Source organism: Aulonocara sp. 'chitande type north' Nkhata Bay, linkage group LG7 (genome assembly GCF_057382095.1).
Source record: "Aulonocara sp. 'chitande type north' Nkhata Bay isolate Kocher_YH1m ecotype deep benthic linkage group LG7, A_spYH_male_GT1.1, whole genome shotgun sequence".
Lineage (NCBI taxonomy): Eukaryota > Metazoa > Chordata > Actinopteri > Cichliformes > Cichlidae > Aulonocara > Aulonocara sp. 'chitande type north' Nkhata Bay.
The window spans coordinates 35,320,700-35,339,270 of NC_141350.1; the positions used below are offsets into that span (position 1 = coordinate 35,320,700).

The 18,571-nt window shown below is 41.5% G+C and overlaps 1 protein-coding gene and 1 long non-coding RNA gene across 6 annotated transcripts in view; both read left to right on the plus strand.

The window, feature by feature from the left end:
• Window positions 1-18,571, plus strand: part of whrna (whirlin a) — a 227,962-nt gene that overhangs the window by 47,040 nt on the left and 162,351 nt on the right. The gene's annotated exons all lie outside the window — the stretch shown is intronic.
• On the plus strand, window positions 8,943-9,627 carry LOC147325610 (uncharacterized). The gene is made up of 3 exons (XR_015130363.1): window positions 8,943-9,146; window positions 9,232-9,343; window positions 9,424-9,627. It is a non-coding gene; the product is annotated as an uncharacterized LOC147325610 (long non-coding RNA).

Below are 18,571 nucleotides of genomic sequence, written 5' to 3' on the forward strand. Positions count from 1 at the left end.
TGCTACTGCTCTTCAAAGGACCAGAACCAATTCAAATGGCACCCTTTACCCCATTATTCTGTGATGAGTGCATGAAATCGCACGTGTGGAAGCTGAAGGCTCCCTCTGACATTTATGCGACATTTGTTAGATGGTTTTATTATGTCCATGTGTCACTTATTGGAAAACACATCTATAATATGTAATTGTCTATAATTCCACACTTATTGTTTTCTTGTTTCTTATTGTTTAACATTGGCATTTATAACACCAGAAGACGGTTATGAAACACTTTTCAAAATCAGGTATAAAGTCGTACCCAAACTGAAGACCAGTAAAAGGTATTTCTATGTGTTGATTGCAGCAACAGTCCTGAAATATTCACACAAAACTCATATCTGTCATTGTGTAACGTTTCCTCCCTATCGGACACAAACAGGTGCTGTGCCTTCAGAGAGTGTGGTTACTAATCCTGATTCAGTGCAGACTTGGTGCTGAAGGACTTTATAATCCTCTTCTGCTAAAGGATAGTTGGTTTGAAATAGCACATAATGCAACAGAACGTGAAGGTAGTGGGTGTAGAGGCTGGATAGCAATTGGGACACAGTCTATGATCACAATAGGAGATCATTTTGTGGACTATAAAGACCAGGTGGTATCATGGGGACCCATTCAGTTTGGGTGTTTGTTGTGGTAGTTACTGTGAGGTTCTGGAGAAGCTGATGAAAGCAGCACATTGCCACAGTCTTTCCATGTGTGGATGCACCAGCTAATTCACCCTAAGGCCAAGCTGTGCTATGCACAGAGGACCCGTAACAATTCCAAGAGCTACATCACAGATGTCGATGCTACAGGCCTAGGTTAGCATATTAAATTTTAAAGTGCTTGACAGTATAATTAGAGAAAAATGAACAAGTGTGGCTTGCTTGAAAAGTTTACCAGGAGAAAGTCTGTTCTTTCTAAAGAGAGCTCGACAGCACCAGTTGCATCTAAACAAACTATAAGCCTTCTGGAAAAACATCTTTGGACAGACGAGACCACGTTGGAGATGTTTGATTGTAATGCACGGCACCGCATTTGGTTAAAAAAACAAAACAAAGGCAGCATATCAAAACAAACACATAATATTAACTGTCAAGCACGGTGGAGAAGGAGAGATGATTTGAGCTTGTTTTTGCCACCACAGGATCTCGGAACTTTAAAGTTATGGAGTTGACATGCCGTCGTCTGTATACCAAAGTATTCTAGAGTTTTGATGAGGCTGTATGGAGTCCTGTGCACAGTGGCATTGTTTGGTGATCTGCCTTCAATAAATAGTCCTTCCATACTTGACTCTTACTGTCTTTTGCTATCAGTGAGTCAGGCCAGTGCTGTTGCTATTGCTATTCCTATCTTTCATGTGTAGTTTTTTCTGTGCTGTGTGGACCGTGTTCTTCTTCTTCTTCACCATGTAAGGTAGAGCAGGGCGATATGGCCAAAAATATTTATCACGATATATATTCGAAAATTTGCGATAACGATATAACTGACGATATAATTGATGCGAGACAAAATACAACTCCACAGCATTACTAGCGCAAAAAGACAACCTTCCATTTATTTTCACTTAAACAAGAAGCTGGTTTTTATATACATTAAAGCTTTATAAAAATTTAACAGTGCAAATGCAAATTCCTTGCTGAAAGTTTAACCAAAAGGCATTTCCAGTAGAAATGGGCTGACATATCCTGAGCATAACCATGTATAATATCCACTGAAGTTAAAAAGAGGTGCTTTGCAACATTAAACTGCAGTGTGCAGTACGTTTTTTTTTCGGACCATAAGGTGCACAGGATTATAAGGCACATTAAGCGAAACAAAGCAGTCAGGAAATCAAACTTTATTAAACTCATTCTTCTTGCTTCCTCCACTTCTGTACCATTGATTCATTAATGTTGAATTCTCTGGCCGCTGCTCTATTCCCATGTTGTTGCAGTATATTAATGACTAACCTTGTATTGTGGATGGATTATCTCAGTTGTTCTCCTGACTGAAGTTTGGTCCGTTTACAGCATCCTGCCATGCGATTTGTCTCTAATCATGAGGAACCTTCACGTTAACTTTTATAAGTGGAAAAGTGTTAGTGTTCGTCCTCCAGCTTCACTGTTTATGTTATGCTAACATAGCTGTGTCGCTAGCGATCACGTAGCACATCATTATATACCAGCTAGCCCAACTTCAGTAACCCTACAAACGTCACTGCTGTTTAGTTTCCTTTCTTCATTTATGTTGGAAGTGATAGCAGAGCTGTACGTTTGATTTTTTTCAGAAATCTCTCAGTCAGAACATGCAATATCATGCTTGGGTAACTAGCGAAACTAGCGAGCTAACTTCCGCTAGCTTCCTGCTAACTTCTAACTCCGTTAAATGTAATACATTTTGTTTTCATGGATGCCTGGAAGTTAAACTTCATAGTTACACCTGGTAAAGCAGCAATGCTGATCGTTTTATTAAAGATGAAAGAATTTAGACAGTTTTTAACTCTCATTGCTGCTGCAGTGTTCTTTTGACCTGAAGAGGGGGGTTTAGGACCCACATTACTCCCAGATTTAAGAGCATCTTAGTCCGACAAATACGACAATAACGACGGCCGCTTGCATGTTCTGCAAAAAAATGTGCTTTGTCGTGTATCTGACGGACAAACACCAAACCAGTTCCACATCACTGAAGTTGCACCATTTTTACAAACCAATTCTGGTTCATCTGTTTCACTCAACAATCGGCCATGTGCGTATGAAAACAAAGGAACTGCGCATGCGCGTTTTACTCATATTCTATCGCGATATTTCATTTTTCTATCGTTGCCTAACATTATACCGGTATTACCGTGAACGGTATAATATGGCCCAGCCCTAATGTATGGTATCGAAAAGTATCATTGTTATTAGTTTTGGTGACATCCCTAGTTGCAGTATTCCTCACATCGACGCAAACACTCCTGTCTTTTATATTTCCTTCATCCATTTTCATTACTTTTTTTTTTTTTTAGCTTGCTAACCAGTGTTCTCTGGGATTTTGTGTGCTTTACCAGATAATCTATGGGCCACGTGAGGGTAACTGGACAGTTAAATTTTGATTCCCATTAGAGATTTTGCCTTGCTCTTTATACAGGGCTGTTGGGACCTGAGTGTGCTATAACCCCTTGTTGGGGTATATTTGACTATTCTGTATAGACATTTTAACTTTAATCTTTTATCAGTTAAATTTCTGGAAAATATATTAACACAGTCTAATACGCAGAGGACAGTGTATAATCACCTAATTTGCATTTATTCCTGTCTATGTTATATTTTATGTATTTATAGTAGGTCACACAGCAATATACCTAAGTCTTTCTGCTGACTAGAACATGTTACAGTCCATGGAGAAGGAATTAAATAATCCAACATTAAGGCAGTGCTAGGCACCCAGGCGTATCTGTGGCCAATTTCAAGCTACATTTAAAGTACAAAAAGTGTTTTGGACTCTGTCGTTTGCATTGCTTGATTTGCTGCAAAATGAAGCCATGTGGCTCTGATTTCCATTACAGGAAGGTTTGTACAGGCGTCTTATTAAAAACGGTATCAGGAGCTCTTTGTGCCAATTATTTCCAATGTTGACTGTATGCAGTTTAATATTCTCATAAATAGAAATCAAACTGTCATACCCATGCATCCATTTTCCACAACATCACAGGGATTTGCAGGCAACAGGATGCACATTTTTCTCCCTCCAGTGATCTAATGTTGGAATAAGCATTTCAGGAGATGTCATGAAATAAATTGAAATGTCTATAAGAGACATTCAGGACTCCCGCAGCGAAGCAGCTTTTAACTCAGTCTGTTCTTTATTTATAGGCTATTGCTTTTTATTGAAGGTTCTGTAGTGGGGACCACTAGATTTAAATATATATCTTACAGTTACACTTTTTACAGGTGTTTTACTTATGTTTTGTGTATGAAAAACACCTTTCTCAGGATGCTGTGGCTCTGGTCCTTGCGATCCTCAACTATACCTATAAGTATACTATAGGTATGGCAAGACTGTAAATTAGCTCCAAATGCTTTTTCAAAAAAATGAGAAATTCAGATATTAGATGTTAGTGTTACCATTATTCCACTTTATTCCAAGTTACTCTGCATCAGGATAAATGTGGAAAATGCTTAAACTCCTTTCAGTAGGTGGTTTCATTCAACCATTGCTTTTTAATCTGAGTTGAGCATTATTAGTTACCTCAATTTATCCACAGATTAATGATTTTATTGATAAATTGGCAGTTGTCGGGTAGGTTTTCTGGGGCAAACTACTATGGGATTTTTGCCTGTTTATGCAGATAATTTAATGGTCTACCTTCATGAGAATTGAACTCTGTAAATAATTAACATTCAGCATGTGGGCTAATAGAAACTGGATGTTTGGGGTGGGACTCATAGGGTCTTACTTTGCAAAAGACTGGATGTGGCTGCTGTCTGATTGATGCTGAAAAGCTATTAAAAAACAAACAAAAAAATGACCACTAAATGTGCATTTTCAGGCACCTTGATACAGGCACAAACAGGTTAGTTAAATGTTATCCTCACCTGTTTGTGTTTAGGTCCTTTAGCTTGAGGGGGAAGGGGGGGAGGCAATCTCTTCCATCAGTTGATTCACTTCTGACTGTTTGGGATGGAGCCTGCGTCTGCTTGTTTCTATGACAGTGGTATGTCATACAAAGTTTAAAAATCTTCTGTTAATGTCACCTCACCTGTGTGGAATTCCTGTGATTTTATATTTAGCAGGTTACCTTGGAGAGTAATTGTTACCGACGTCGCTGTTTGTATTTTAATTGCCTGCGTTTGTCCTGTGGTGAGTCACACTGGATGACGGGTCCCGTTGAGTCACATCTCTGTCGCCGGTCTCTAACCTTATCTGAAAAGGTCTCCACTAACGATTGAACATTTCTGATGTCAAAAATAACTTTTCCTTTTTCTTTTTCTTTCTGTGAGCTCTGCTGAGCTGCAGCACACACTGAATCCTCTGAATGTTCTGATCTAAATGGTGATTACACATAGTTAAAAAATCCCAAATTTAATTTTGATTAGCGGATTGTTGCTCAAAAAATACAGTAATTACTATCTACAGTGCATATATGCATGTGTTACAGTACATATGAACATCCATGTTACTGTATGTTTCAAAGAGAATTTTCTTTATACACCCACTGATAGGCACAAGACTGGCATTTATGCAGCACTTTTCTTGTCTTATTGACCACCCAGCATGAATGAAGAAACCCACGCAGACACAGAGACACAACATGAAGACTCAACACAGAAAGTCCTGGCCAATATTTTTAAACCCAGAATAGAGCAAGTAACAGTGCCGCTGGTTCTCCACTGTACCAATGGCACAGAGGCAAGAGCAAAGACGCCAAATTAAGATGGTCAAGTGATCATATTCAAAAGAGGCTTCCCCAGGCCTGACCATTTAGGCCTCCCCAAAATATTGGGACTTCTCCAAACAAAGGTGAGGTCACCCAGTTAGATGTAACCATCTGCTTGATTTGTCCCATCATGATGTACACTATATGTACTAAAGTATTAGGCCATTGGGTTTTAATCTTTTAACTGAGGTGTTGCCAGTCACTTTGCCAAAGGTATATAAAATCAAGCACCTATCCATGCAGCCTTTTCAAACATTTGTGAAAGAACAGGTCATTCCAATGCCTGATTTAGACTTCTCTACTCTCAAATTCAAATTCAAATTTTATTTGTCACGTACACAGTCATACACAGTACGATATGTAGTGAAATGCTTGGACAACTGCTCGTGACCTAAAGAAAACAAAAAAGGAAAAGGCTATGAATAAGATAGGAAATAAATATGAAAAATTAAAAAGGGTAAATTTAACTAGGAAGGAATAAAATATAAATTAAGGTTAAAAATGAAATAACTGTACAACACAAATTAGAATGAAGGGTAAATTTAACTGGGAAAGAATAAGATAAAATATATAAATTAAAGTTGAAAATAAAATAACTGTACAACAAAATACACAATATAGAACTATATAAGAATGTATGACGAAATATAAATAAATATATACACAATAACAGCAGCTGTACAAGTATTAACTGGAAATGAAGAATGTAGTGACCAGTGTTGTGCAATCCACATTATGTCTTGTGCAGTGCAAATATGCTTAAAGTGATTTAAGTGATGAAGTGAAAACAATGTCCAGAATGTCCAGTGTGTGTGTAAGAACTGTATGTGTGGGTCAGTACTGTGTGGTGGTGTGATTGAGAGACCGTATCGCCTGTGGGAAGAAGCTCCTCCTCAGTCTCTCTGTGTTGGTCTTCAGGGAGCGGAATCGCTTTCCTGACCTCAACAGAGAGAACAGTCCATTGTTGGGATGGCTGAGGTCCTTCACGATCTTCCTGGCCTTGGTCCAGCACCGCCTGCTGTAGATTGAGTGCAGGTCAGGGAGCTCGGAGCGGATGGTGTGCTCAGCTGATCGCACAACCCTCTGTAGAGCTCGTCTGTCCTGCATGGTGCTGTTCCCGAACCAGGTTAAGATGTTTCCCGTCAGGATGCTCTCTATGGTGCACGAGTAAAAGTTCCTGAGCACCTTGGAGGGCAGTTGGAAGTCTCTCAAGCGTCTGAGGTGGTAGAGACGCTGACGGGCCTTTTTCACCACGGTGTTGATGTGACAGGACCATGACAGGTCCTGCGTGATGTGAACTCAGAGGTATTTGAAGCTGTCCACTCTCTCCACTGGGCACTCGTTGATGACGGGGGTCTGGTAGTTCCTCTCCTGCTTAGTGCTGAAGTCCACTATCAGCTCCTTTGTCTTACTGACGTTTAGAAGGAGGTTGCTCCTCTGGCACCAGTTCTCCAGATTCCTAATCTCCTTCAGGTAGGCCGCCTCGTTGTTATCAGAGATCAGGCCCACCACAACGGTGTCGTCAGCAAACTTGATGAATGTGGTGGAGCTGGTAGTGGCCACACAGTCATATGTGTACAAAGAGTACAGCAGGGGGCTCAGAACACACCCCTGGGGGGCTCCAGTGCTGAGAGTGGTGGAGGCTGAGACATGTCCGCCCATCCTTACTGCCTGTGGTCTGCCAGTTGGAGATCCACTGACACATAGATGAGCTGAGTCCCAGATGCTCCAGCTTGGTGGTGAGTGTGGAGGGAATTATGGTGTTAAATGCAGAGCTGTAGTCTATGAAGAGCATTTTAACATAATTTCCCCCTTCTAGTGTCCAAGTGAGTGAGTGATGTGTGGAGGAGATGAGAGATGGCATCGTCTGTGGAACGATTTGGACGGTAAGCGAACTGTAGTGGGTCCAGTGTGTCTGGTAGTGAAGAAATGATGAAGTCTCTGACCAGGCGTTCAAAGCACTTCATCACTACTGAGGTGAGGGCTACAGGGCAATAGTCATTGAGAGAAGCAGGGTGGGGTTTCTTCGGGACAGGAACAATGATGGACTCTTTGAAGCATGTGGGGATCACCGACTGAGATAAAGAGATGCTGAATATCTCAGTGAACACAGGAGCTAGCTGGTATGCGCAGTCTCTGAGGATGCGACCTGGGATGCCGTCTGGTCCTGCTGCTTTCCTGGTGTTCACTGTCTTGAAGGCTCTCCTTACTTCATGCTCGGAGATGACGAGCACGTTTCCGGTGCTGGCAGTATCTTCCTGTCTGCAGCCGTTAGTGCCGCTAGCACTAGCATTGTTGGAGTCCTTAGCTGCAGCCTCGAAGCGAGCATAGAAAGTGTTCAGCTCGTCTGCCAGAGTCACGGCCGCGTTCGTCATACCGGTTGTTGGTGCTTTATAGTCCGTTATTGTCCTTAGTCCCCGCCACAGGCTCCTAGAGTCACTCTGTTGGAGTTGTGACTCTAGTTTCCTCCCGTAGCGCTCTATGTGCATCTCCTGAGAAATGTAACTACACATCAAATAGATGCAGCCCGCACTGACTGAGTGGCATGGCAGGTTGCAGTGTAGGGCTAAGAGGGGTTTCAGATTATGTTATAAGGTATGATTTAAATTTCCAGCTGAACCATAATTCAGGCATAAAGTGGTACAGTACAGTAGTAGGATGTCACTATTACAGCAGGTCAGTTAATAACCTTTGGCATACAGAACGTGTATTATTGTAAAGTTGAAGCATTTGGGAATCACCACAACTCAGCCATAAAGTGGCAGATCCCATAAAATTATAGCGTGGTGTCGTCGGGCACGTAAGCGTGCTCTGCTGTGTCAACTGCAGAGTTCCAAACCTCCTCTGGCATTAACATCAGCACAAAAACTGGTCACCAGGGCCCTGTTTCAGGAAGCCGGTTTAGTGGAAAAACTGAGTAAGTATACCCTGAGTTAACGAAAACTCTGGGTTTTCGGTTTCACAAAGAGAGTTCAGATGAAGCCTCAGTGAGTCACTATGACGACACACTCCGTGAAGCTAACCTGCCCCCTAGCAGGTTTACTACAACTAACCCTGACTGTCTCCGCCCCTTTGTCGGAAACCTGACAGTAGGAAGTGTCGGACATGGCGTGCCACTTCCTTGAAGAGCCAGTAGATCGTGAAGCCCAAATTCTCCGCAGAGCTCACCGCCGGGAGAGAGTGATCAGAACGCGTTTGGACATTTTATCATTTCCTGATGATTTTCTGTGCGAACGTTACCGTTTCTCAGCACAATCTATAATTTATTTGGATAACATCCTCAGGCCATATATTACGCATGTGACACATCGCGGACATGCTCTCAGTTCATTGCATATTATTTGTATTGCACTTCGGTTTCTTGCAAACGGGAGCTTTCTGTATAATATTGGTGACGCTGAGCACGTTTCCAAGGCTACCGTCTGTCGGGCAGTCAGGAATGTTACAGTTGCACTGAAACGTCTCCTGTACTCGTTTGTGGTGTTCCCCGGTCATAGACCCACAAGATTTATCAAAGAGAGATGCCACAAAATTGCAGGTATCAGGATGACCAAAACTTAATGTATGATGTGGTGATACTTGGACTACTACTTAAATTGCACATTTATTTTCAGGGTTCCCAGGCGTGATTGGCTGTACAGATGGCACTCACATTCCAATCATTGCTCCTTCAGTAAATGAAGGAGACTATGTGAACAGGAAGTCTTTCCACAGCATTAATGTACAGGTACATAGTTCCCTGTAGCATGTCAAACTAACAAATTATTTCATTATAGTAATGGATGCTAATTTGTGTTCTCTGCACTGTGAAGATCATATATGATGCTGCCAACATTATCACAAATGTGGAAGCCAAGTGGCCAGGCTCTGTCCATGACTCACAAATATTCCGTGAATGTACACTGAGCACAAAATTTGGACATGGTGAGTTGAGAATACTTTAAAATATATAAAGACCAATTGCTTCAGGGACATTTGAACTGAAGTGTACCCTTCTGTCTTAGGAGAGTTCACTGGCTACTTGCTTGGTGATAGGGGGTATCCATGTTTACCCTATTTGCTTACCCCTTACTCTGACCCTGAACCGGGCCCACAGCAGCGATATAATCTGGCTAATTGCAGGACAAGAGCCAGAATTGAAATGACTATCGGAATGCTTAAGGCCCGGTTCCAGTGCCTGCAAAGACTCAGGGTCACCCCAGAAAGGGCATGTGACATTATTGTGACATGTGTGATTCTTCACAACATTGCCACAATTAGAGGAGAACACTGTCCTTCTGAACCAAACATCAGCAGTGATCCAAACCATGAACATCCTGACCCTCCCACGGACATACAAGATGGAAGCGCAGTCAGAGACACCATATGTCACAATCATTTCTTTTGACCCATCACCTCAACATGTTGAAAGAAGAATAAACAGATTTTTTGTTCAACTGGCTTTATTGGTCGCCTGTGTTTCCTGTACACAAAGTATTAAAAGATGTAAACCTCATAAAGTGTCTCTATTGCTTCCTCCTCTGTAACAGCTGTCAATGTTTCTTCATTATTTTCCTGTAGTAAAGAAATAGACAACATTGCTGTTCTACTGTAAACTCATATAATCTGTGGAGTATTACTCACAACTGCATGTTGGTCTGGCTCAACAGGAGGCTGCACCAGATGCAGTACACCATCACCATCAACTGATAGAATATGAGGTTTATACAGGTCACTTATAACTTACAAGGGACCAAATGGCAATTAACAAACATACCAAGCACCTTACACTTCATTGTCATTATGCTCTCAAAGACAACCAAGGCTGAGGGAAGGCAAAATCAGTAGGAAAATAACTTCACTACAAAATAATCCATTATGGTAAAGAGTTTATCAAATGAATGTGTCACACTGCAAAGGTGACTGTGAAGAAAGGATGTATGCACATCATGTATTATTTTGAATTTACCCCTTATGTAGGCACTTGTGTCTTGCGGGGTTATTGCCTCAGAGGATGTCCCCGCAGAGATGCCTTCGGCCACAGGGCGCCCACTGTTTTGGCTGAGGGCCAACTGCTCAGCCTCTGTGAGTGGTGGTGGTGGACCCCCACCTGTTTTTCGGGCCTCCGCTTTTTTTCTGTTGGCTATAACGGGCCACATTTGAGCATACAGAGTAAGCAAATATGTACTTGTAATGTGCTCAGATAATTTCAATAAGTGCTTACAGAAAGAAAATTAATGTAGCCTCTAACTGCAATTGATTTACATGGGACAAACAGACCAAGCACTATGGCTCATAATACAATTACACCTTACCTGTTTGGACTATATTTTTATATTTCATTTTTACTTGCTGCCAGGCACGTTTGGGGCCTGTTGGGTTGCACCTGCGCTCACATCACATCACAAAATAAAATGTATAAAATAACAAATAAAATAACATATGATAAAATAACGTGTTAAATGGGTGGAAATCCCTCGATCAATGTTTAAATTAACACTCACGCATTGACTCTGTCGGCTATGTTTTGCCATGCATGCTTTTGCAGCTGTGGCTGTGTTACTTTTTTCCGCGGAATTTGCATGTTATCGGCATATGCTGCCATCAGAATTTCGGCCTCAAGCGCTGTGAAATACATTGACCGCGCCTTCTTTCCCTCCGTCTCCATGGTGACTCGCTTAATCTGTGCTCCGCTTATCAGGGCTTTATGTATCCTCGTCCGCGCGCTTCACTTGGGGTTAAAGCAACTCCGCGTTGATTGAACTAATTGTTATCAGCCTTTCTGAAACGGAATATTCCGAGTTGGACAGTTCGGGGTTACTCAACCGTGAGTGTCGTTTTTCACTCTGAGTTTTCCAAACCGGCTTCCTGAAACAGGGCCCAGGAGCTTCATGGCGTGGGTTTACATGATCGAGCAGCTTGTGAAGGTGTAATTTGTACATGGCCCGGTACATTTTTGTATATAGTGTAGCTGTATAATATCCTGTAGAAAATTATGTCTGCTGAACAAGGATCCACTATGTATATTAGCAGTGACGGTAGAAATGAACAACCACTAAACTGGTCCAAGTTTCTTTTTATTTATAGCAGTGGATTAGGGTGAAGCATGTACAGCGCATATTGATTTGACTAAAACTACAGAAGAATCTAATCAAAAAGAAGAAAAATTAAAGTTTCCCTGTTGTTGTTTTTGAAAATTAAATAACAAGAATAAAATTAAATAACAAGTGAGGAAAAACAACACTGCATTATGTTAGACCCTCTTTCAGTACGGCCGCTGTGTAGTTAAGGCTCTTTGGCTGGCTCGCCACAACTGTCTGATGCCGATAATATTAACCTCAATAATTCATGACAGTGTGACAGTGGATCAACGTGCACAGTGCCAGGACCTTGAAGAAGGTAAATGGGATTCAGATTTCTCCTAACAAGGCCTATAAAAGAGTTCAACCAGTGACACGCCACTGAAAGAAACCTGAAGAGAATCCTGTGGGACAATACTGAAACACCAAAGACATCCCTGCACTCAAAGAGCCAATCAACGGCCAACACCAGAAATGTATTAGCCAATCATGTCGCTCTGTTTCATGTGACACACAGGGAGAGAAAAAAGCAACTTTTTAAAACTTATTGTGAGGCAAGCTCAGCAAAAACGAATCTGCGCATTTTGTTTTTATGTCCTGCTGACCAATGAAATTAAAGTTATAGCTCTCTCCCCCTTCATTTAAACTACCTGCCAAGTTGTGAGACTTTCTTCTGCTGCCACTGTTTAATGGTTTGTGGCAGTTTAATGATCATATTTGAATTTAACTACAGTATCATAGAATTTGAATGTATTTAGTTAAATTAAACTAAGCAGGTGGCAACTGACCTAAATATATTTCACCCAATTTTTATAAAAACAAATTCACCTTTGGATTTTGAAAGTTTAACTAATGCAGAATATGTGAAACTGTTAAAAAGCTGTGCCCTCATTATTTCTGAGTGATGACATCTTAAGCGTGATGAAATCAACTCACATAGCCGAAATCATAATCTCTGACACAGCTCTCTTAGCACAGCTCAGTGTTCTCTGCTTCATCACTGCTTCACGGATTCAGAAGGACATGAATTATTCCTTCTGAAGTGCCCTACTTACAAGTCAAAATCAAGACTTATGATCAGACAATGATCATTTGCACACTGTAGTGTTATCATTAATCTGTTAAGTCACAGTAATCCCTGCAGAAAAGCAAAAAGTATTATGCATGAAAATATCTTTGTTATATAAAATCTCAAATATATTTCATGTCATTGTTTTAAAGGTTTTTTTATCCTCTTCTCTGTCTTTCTGCATTTGTCTGTCTCACACACACACACACACACACACACACACACACACACACACACACACACACACACACACACTGTGGGAGGAAAATGGCTGTTGGCAAACTAATCTGAGCAATAATGTGCTTCAACAGTCCTTTTAATTATGTTTTGGTTAATTAGGTTTCCTCACTCCATTGCATCCTTTGATCTAATGAAGCACTTACAAGTTGTTCGCAAGTAACAATACATGTACCAAGAATATTTATACGTGTGTTATTACATGTTTACATGTGTTTTCCTGAATTTTGAATGTGAATGACACGCTGTCCTTTCAATAGTGCCATTGCAAGAAAATGCAAATGAATGCAAACAGCTGCACCTGTGAGCTATGGTACGAAAAATCTGCCTTGTAAGGGAGTTTTACAAAAGGAAAAAAAACTCCACAGGTTAACTTTAACAACAGTGGAAGAAGGCTATAATGAATATAACTTGAATGTTATTGCTTTATGTATTAAAACTTTCAGTGGAAATATTGATCCTTGACGTCTTTCAGTTGATTAATTGGGAGAATCAGGAAAAAAATGAAAAAATAAAGCTGCATTTGGGCTTTAAATGCAGAGTTTTGTCGGTCACATTTAAGATACTTATTATATTTGATGCCATTGTTATGTTTGAAATGGTTTGGATACAATAGGGTTCTTTTAAGTTAGGGCTCCACTGATACAGTGGGGCAAAAAAGTATTTAGTCAGCCACCGATTGTGCAAGTTCCCCCACCTAAAATGATGACAGAGGTCAGTAATTTGCACCAGAGGTACACTTCAACTGTGAGAGACAGAATGTGAAAAAAAATCCATGAATCCACATGGTAGGATTTGTAAAGAATTTATTCGTAAATCAGGGTGGAAAATAAGTATTTGGTTAATAACAAAAATACAACTCAATACTTTGTAACATAACCTTTGTTGGCAATAACAGAGGTCAAACGTTTACTATAGGTCTTTACCAGGTTTGCACACACAGTAGCTGGTATTTTGGCCCATTCCTCCATGCAGATCTTTTCGAGAGCAGTGATGTTTTGGGGCTGTCGCCGAGCAACACGGACTTTCAACTCCCGCCACAGATTTTCTATGGGGTTGAGGTCTGGAGACTGGCTAGGCCACTCCAAGACTTTCAAATGCTTCTTACGGAGCCACTCCTTTGTTGCCCGGGCGGTGTGTTTTGGATCATTGTCATGTTGGAAGACCCAGCCTCGTTTCATCTTCAAAGTTCTCACTGTTGGAAGGAGGTTTTGGCTCAAAATCTCACAATACATGGCCCCATTCATTCTGTCCTTAACACGGATCAGTCGTCCTGTCCCCTTGGCAGAAAAACAGCCCCATAGCATGATGTTTCCACCCCCATGCTTCACAGTAGGTATGGTGTTCTTGGGATGCAACTCAGTATTCTTCTTCCTCCAAACACGACGAGTTGAGTTTATACCAAAAAGTTCTACTTTGGTTTCATCTGACCACATGACATTCTCCCAATCCTCTGCTGTATCATCCATGTGCTCTCTGGCAAACTTCAGACGGGCCTGGACATGCACTGGCTTCAGCAGCGGAACACGTCTGGCACTGCGGGATTTGATTCCCTGCCGTTGTAGTGTGTTACTGATGGTGACCTTTGTTACTTTGGTCCCAGCTCTCTGCAGGTCATTCACCAGGTCCCCCCGTGTGGTTCTGGGATCTTTGCTCACCGTTCTCATGATCATTTTGACCCCACGGGATGAGATCTTGCGTGGAGCCCCAGATCGAGGGAGATTATCAGTGGTCTTGTATGTCTTCCATTTTCTGATGATTGCTCCCACAGTTGATTTTTTCACACCAAGCTGCTTGCCTATTGTAGATTCACTCTTCCCAGTCTGGTGCAGGTCTACAATACTTTTCCTGGTGTCCTTCGAAAGCTCTTTGGTCTTGGCCATGGCGGAGTTTGGAGTCTGACTGTTTGAGGCTGTGAACAGGTGTCTTTTATACAGATGATGAGTTCAAACAGGTGCCATTCATACACAGCAAATCCAGCATGTCCAAATTAACACTGTCTGATTTGATTTCAACACTATTAAAGTGCCTATATGGGTCCACACCAGAGAGTGTTAATTTAACACTTTTTGGAGAGTTGGTACGTTAACTCTGATTTAGTGTTAAACACCAACTCTGTCTGGAGTTGATAATTTAACACTTGGTGTTAAGAGTTTATATATTAACTCTCAAAAGAGTATTTTAGTTTAACTACGTAAGAGTTATCTTCTAATTCATTCTAAAAAGCGGGAATTTTACTGTTCTGAAATTTCTTTTGGAAATAAACATTTACTAAAAAGATGCAATGGTTTTTGAAAAACATTTATTCTGAACTGTGCGCCACAATTTCAAAACATTTTCTGAAAGATGTAACAGTATACATGTTCTCACTTTCATTAGAATTTTGTTTATCAAAAGGTCTGACATGGTAAATGCAAATAACAGAATTTCATCACTTATTTCTTCAATACAATATGCATGTCCTTCATTCATCCCTTTGTGGAACTTCAACGCACTTCTGCTCTCCCCCATATTCCATCTGCACAAGCATACCCTGTGTGGAGATTGAATAAAAATTAGTTGACACTAATTAATGGCACAAATAATCCAGTAAACAATTGCAGCACAGTAAAAAAAAAAAAAAAAAAGGAATCCTCTTTGAGCCATTACTTGTGTAAAGTATTTTCCCAAAAGACAAAGACACAGGCAACAGGTAATACTGAACTAAATGTAAAACCTCAACCTTTTAAATTTTTACCTAAACCGTGTGCACAAAACTCTGGAGGGATCTATGCTAACGTAGAACCCAGTCAGGACGTCTGCTACTGCTGTTTGCTCGTTTTTGTTTTTTTATGGGTGATCATTTTCAGGCTTCAAGTAGCACCATTACACCAACATTTCACATTCTAGACATTGTTTTAGGTGTATTTGACCAAAAGTTTGACTGAAAATTCACATGCAAGCTGTTTTTCAAGGCTGTGGTATTTGCCCGCAAACAATACCTTTCAGCTAGCTAAAACAGAATATTATGCTATCAGCGAGCAACATGGCTAATGCCTTTCACACAGCTTTGTCTCAACTCCAAAGAGCCACAGAAGTAAAAGCTCATAATAATAATTGAAACAATCTTTGAAAAAATGACTTACCAAGCATGGCAAACAACTCAAATATGTAGAGCAAAATGTTCTGAAACGGCTTCACTTCAGCTTCGATTGGAGCCGTGCTGGGGGCGGAGTCTGTGAATTTACTCTGTTGGTGTCATAGCCCCTCTAGGAGTTCAGAGTTAAGAGGTCAAGAGTTAATGTTTCCATTGTAACACCTCCAGATTTGACAGAGAAACACTCATTTTTAACACTCGATTTTAACTACTATCATTTTACACCTCAGAGTTATGTTACACTGTTGAAATGATGGGCCAGCTCATCTCCCGTGCAACATATTTATTTTTACAGAAAACTGTAAAAACAGAAAAATAAGACAATCAGTTCTCTTTGGCGCGCAGGCCGTACGCTGCCTCTTCGCCACTGACACTACTTCTTCTAGTGTAGCTGACATTACTTTATACAAGTAACTTATACAATTTTACATTCACATGCACCACCTTTGTAAACTGGTTAAATCACACAAATACATTTTACTATACACATGAATAACATAGTGAACTCTCATTACAGTTTTATCTTGTTTTTACTACTGTTTTAATCTATTTATGAACCTGTCTTCTTAACTGTATTTAATAAACTAGATCTCTTTCAAATAAATGTTTTTCTTAACATATTTCTACAGCATTCACTCTTCATGAACTAAACATAAAGCAATTCACATTTTCTCTTATTGTGCAAAATATATATCTTGTGGCTTTAACCCAAAAATACACCTGCACCGAGCTCACAGAGTTTCGGTACAGTCTAACACTTGGATCGGCACAGGCTAACAACTGGACCAACTTGGAAATTAGCTCTTTAGCTTAACATTCGCCACACACAAGACATTTATCATTAATCGCCACTGCTGTCTGTCACTTTTATAACATCTGTTTATATTATCAACCACCCAGCTTACCTGTAAAAACAGAAAAATAAGACAATCAGTTCTCTTTGGCGCGCAGGCCGTACGCTGCCTCTTCGCCACTGACACTACTTCTTCTAGTGTAGCGTCAGCTACCGATGCGTGCAGGACCGAGCACCCTCTGCTGGCGGAACTTATACAACAGTAAAACTTACATTGCAGTGGCCTTACTAAAAGAAAATGTCTCTGAGCATCAAATAAAATGGGGGGGCTACTATTTTCATGTCTCTGTCTTTAACATAGTGCCACACTCTCCCCCACAAAATTAAATGTCACCTGACATTTCTGTGTGCATCATCTATTCAACCATAGCTTTAACACACTCCCACAGCCCATGGTCTCCAGAAGCCATTACAGTCAATAACCTGAGCCATAGTCACTGTACAGTTCCTCTGAACCAAAGTTGGCTGACCTAAAGTGTCATAGCTCAGTACCGTTGGTTGCTGTCTTTGTCTTTGAGGTCGCTGCCTCACAGAGTCAGTCTCACCACCAGTTGCAGCTAGAATGTCAGTCATAGCATCACCACTCAGTGGCCTGTCATTGTCAGAGTCAGGGCCTTGGATCTGCCCAGGCCCAGTCTCTTCAGTTTGTAGTGGCAAATCCTCTTCGCTCTGTAGTGGCAAATCCTCTTCGCTCTGTAGTGGCAAATCCTCTTCGTTCTGTAGTGGCAAATCCTCTTCTTGACAGTGGAGGCTCAGATGAGGCTGGAAGGACTCTGCCAAAGGGTTAAGCGGAGTCTGCCTCTGTCGTCTCCCTGGAACCGGCCTGAGGTACCACTGGAAGGTGCCACTGTCGTCATCATCCGATGTGTCGCCATTCCCTGGCTGCTGCTGTCTACGCGGAGGTCTGAACTTCTTCCTTGTCACAGTTGGAGAGTCTTTTTGGGGCTGAACAGTCTGTGTTGGTGGCTTCTCACTTGGTAGGAAGTCACAGGGCAGTAGGAGATTTCTGTGCACCACTTTATCTCTGCCTTGGCCATTTTCAGGGCTGATCACATACACTGGACTGTCATCTGCTTTCCTCTCCTTCACTTTGTAGACTTGGTTCTCCCAAAAGGACTGGATCTTCGCGGGACCACCACGAGGAGTGAGATTTCGGAGGAGCACTCTATCCCCAGGCTGAAGATCTCTCCCTTTAACTTTCTTGTCGCAGTACGCTTTGCCTCGAGCAGCTTCCTTGGTAGCAGTTTGAGAAGCCACTGTGTACGCCTCCTGCATTCTCTTTTTCCAGCAGCTAACATAGTCATCATAGTCCACATGAGCTTCATCCCTTTTCAGGTTGAAGAGCAAGTCGATGGGCAGGCGTGGGGAACGTCCGAAGATGAGGTAATATGGGGCGTAGCCTGTTGCCTCATTCTTCGTACAGTTGTACGCGTGGACGACTTTAGCTAGCGACTCTTTCCAATCATCCTTCTCCTTGTCCTCCAGGGTCCGCAACATGGACAGCAGGGTGCGGTTGAATCTCTCTACCTGTCCATTACCCTGTGGGTGGTAGGGTGTCGTGTGGGAGCCCTGGATACCAGAGAGTTCTTTCAGTCTTGCCATGAGTTTATTTTCAAACTCCTTGCCCATGTCGTGGTGTAGTCTGGTCGGGAAGCCAAACTTGAGTGCAAAATCATTGAAGAGCTTGTCAGCGACTGTTTTAGCTGCTTTGTTCTTCGTTGCATAGGCTTGGGCAAACCTCGTGAAGTGATCCATGATAACAAGTATATACTCGTAGCCCTGCTTACACTTTTCCAGG